The 3,506-nt window shown below is 31.3% G+C and overlaps 1 long non-coding RNA gene across 4 annotated transcripts; it reads left to right on the top strand.

Annotated features, from left to right (window-relative positions):
• Positions 1 to 571: 571 nt before the first annotated feature.
• LOC145000694 (uncharacterized) lies at positions 572 to 2,599 on the top strand. 4 transcript variants are annotated; one of them, XR_013661335.1, is made up of 6 exons: positions 572 to 1,054; positions 1,210 to 1,293; positions 1,644 to 1,703; positions 1,790 to 1,855; positions 1,957 to 2,094; positions 2,494 to 2,599. It is a non-coding gene; the product is annotated as an uncharacterized LOC145000694 (long non-coding RNA). The 4 variants fall into 4 exon arrangements; XR_013661336.1 differs by having other exon boundaries at positions 1,217 to 1,703; XR_013661332.1 differs by having other exon boundaries at positions 1,210 to 1,703.
• The last annotated feature ends 907 nt before the right edge of the window (positions 2,600 to 3,506 follow it).

Below are 3,506 nucleotides of genomic sequence, written 5' to 3'. Positions count from 1 at the left end.
TATATATATATATATATATATATATATATATATATATATATATGGGTAAAGTGAATATACCTAACAACCTTATATAAGCCTAGGTACCTAACCACATTATACTACATTGTTTTGCATTATATTTCCATTGCAATTATCAAAGGTTCCTTAACTTGATTTACTTCTAAGATTTTCATACGTTCACCATTATATTCCTCCTACACAATTTGATTTGTAACGATAGTATATGAAGCCCACCAGGGGGTCTCCAATAGAAAGACGTCATTTGAAGGAAGATAATAGTGAAAGTCCAAAGATTTTGGAAGCAATCAAATTATAAGGTTGAATTTTAATCAAGTTATAAGGTTGAATTTTAAGAACTTTGAGTGATTACAATGCAAATATGATACAAAATTATATAGTATAATGTGGTTAGGTACCTAAGCTTATATAAGTTTGTTAGGTATATATATATATATATATATATATATATATATATATATATATATATATATATATATATATATATATATATATATATATATATATATATATATTATGGTTTTTAAATCAATCACGGTTGATTCTTTTGCCACAGAACTTCTTTTCTCTCTAATGCCACTATGACGATTACCTTCTTTCATTCTTCTTTTCTATTCTTATCTTCTCTCTTCCGCCTTCTTCTCCAATCACAATGCTTCACCACCATAACATGTATCTTATGTACCTTTATCCGCTTCCTTTTCTCAATTCTTTCCTACATTATCTCTCTCCGTCGGTGACTAACGTTCGAGCTGTTGCTGGTGATCGACGAATGACAAAGGAGCAGCAGTCGATGACCAGTCCTAATTTACCTCCAACAACGTATCAAATCTTTCCCCCGTTGTACCGAACACACCACTGCCTTCACCTTTCTCTCCCAAAAATGACACACTAAATGCCTGGTGGGTTACCGATGGTGAACCGCCGCAAGGTAGGTCGGTTGAAGGAGTCCTGAGCATCTATTGTTTCCGATTTGGGGGTGTTTCAGAGATAGCTACCCAAATCCGTTCAAGGAGACGAACGATTGATTTAGGTACAATCCACTTGATGTTTTATATTTTCAGTTGTTTTAGTATACGACTTCGACTTTCTTCTCCACACCTTTTTCGAATTTCAAATTGATTTTTCTGTTATAACAACAAGGCTACAATCATCAAGGCAGATGCTCATATATATAACTAACAAAAGTTTGTAGGCCCGTCGATTAGCAATGGAGGTTCGATAACTGGATTCATCAAAGGCAAATTACTATTCGGAATCGTAGTTCAAGTGGTATGCTTAAAAGATATATATACGTTCCTTTTGTTGACAAAACTTAAAACTCAATTTGACTTTCATAAATTGCAAAGTTCCTCTTCATCTGCTAGCTTATCCTGAACTTTTCTTTGCACAATTTCAAGCACTTGCAATTATTTAGAGAATGGGAATCAGTCCATACTATAAATTATTCATCAAACATAAAGGGATGTTTGGTTTCTTGGAATTGTTTACAGTCTCATAGTTCTTAAACTTCCTAATTCTTTATACCCTAATCTGTAAGTGATTGTGAAATATAACTATCTGAAATGATTATTACAACAAATTATCCGATTCTTGATTATCCATGTTGGATAATATTTCAGCTCCTAGAAATACCAATGTTTGGTGGAGCAGTTTCCGCTACTTTCCCACTTAGGTTGGAGGTCAGTTTTGTAATTTACATGTCATGTCTCTATTTGTTTAATATACATTCTTCACTCTATAAGAAAGTTCAAAATTTCAATTGTAGGATGTGAGCAATAGTCAGTGAAACTCTTGATCATCAGCTTTGTTTCTTTCTTCCATGTTGTTATAAGTACACAATGGTTTCCAACTTCAATTTAATCCCAAATTGATTGATAAATTGTGCATCTAATTATTATTTTCTTGTTTGTTATTGGATATTTATTTGTTCAGGAAGTGTTTGTGGACCCTACACGTGATGGAAGCCTGATATTTGACCTGTTAGAATTGAAACATGTTGTTGAAGACAATGGAAGTGGTACCTGGTTTTTACAAGACCTTGCTAGAGAAGAAGGCGCTGAGGGCAATATTGTAATTTCCTTCCCACAGTATTGATCAAATATCTTAACAGATATAATATTATTCAGTTTTTTTGTTTTATGGATTTTATTACTTCCATGGGAGGATAGAATGAATTCAATTCCATCCTGCCTTTTTTGTGAAAGACCAAAACACCCTTACTATATACTTTGAAAAAATGATATAACAAGTCAAACCGGTTATTTTGGAAAAATATATGAAACTTTTTTGGTATGATTGAATAAAAAAAAGTATTACTAGTCAAATCGCAAAAGTTCTCAAAATATAATATTTCTTCTTTTTGGTAATTTGCTTTAAATAAAAACAAGAAGTTCAATATTGTGTATTTACAAAAAAAAAAAAAAATAGGAACCAAACATATTGTAAATTCTGATTCTTTTATTGTTGTAGGCCATCTCTAATGCAAGACAAGGAAGAGAAGCACAAAATCTAGTGAATGTCTGCTTTATAATTTCATAATCCAATCTACCATTAAATTGCTTTTTAAATAATGTCAATATATATATATATATATATATATATATATATATATATATATATATATATATATATATATATATATTGAAGGAGTGGAGGAACCTGATAGGTAAAGTCTAATAGTTATGTACTTTAACTACTTTATTGCATAAAGCGTGTTAATTCGTAATATGATGTCCATATAAGAAAACAAAATCCAAAGTTAACAAAAATGAAAGTGAGAAGTTTACTCAAATTACTCAGATTAGTTATTTTTATTTCTAATTATTTTTTGTGGGTTCTACTCTTTTTGCAGCCACATTATAACTCTCATTTACTACAGCCTCAAATAACCCAAAAAAAAAAAAAAATTGGCGTCAAAGGCGCAGCTAATTCCATCTAGTTAATAATAAATACACCAAATGTGCCAACTTGATATAGGTGTGACCCTATAGGATCATATTTTATTATCAGTGTCGCTCGATAAATATTCTTGGATATATAGATTCAGCAATTTCCCACTTGCGCAAGATTCATTACAAACCGACATAGACAGTAGTTGACATCTACGGGCTACTACCCCTAAATAAATATGAAGGGTGTTATCTCATCAGCAACAAATTCCAAGAGCTCTAAGCTACACTTATTATTAAAGGTGTCTCATATATCATGTTGAACATGAGATACGGATCGTAATTAATCTCATTTAGTGTTCAACTTTTAGTAAGCCTTAAATGTCTAACTCTAAACAAATAAGAGGAACATATCTCTTCTTGACTACAGACGACTATCAATGTAGTTTATATCATATCTAACGATAGCCCTTATGACTGTCTTTTACGAAACATTGTTAAACCATGTCAAAGCACAACAATTCCTATGCTTCAAGCCCCAAATATTTATCTTAAGTCTAAGAATACAAACATACGAGCTTGATCAAAACATCA

The sequence above is a fragment of the Lactuca saligna genome, chromosome 1 (assembly GCF_052625555.1).
Source record: "Lactuca saligna cultivar CGN05327 chromosome 1, ASM5262555v1, whole genome shotgun sequence".
Taxonomy (NCBI): domain Eukaryota; kingdom Viridiplantae; phylum Streptophyta; class Magnoliopsida; order Asterales; family Asteraceae; genus Lactuca; species Lactuca saligna.
Note: the sequence above shows the minus strand (reverse complement) of the source record. Positions and strands in the feature narration are given on the sequence as shown.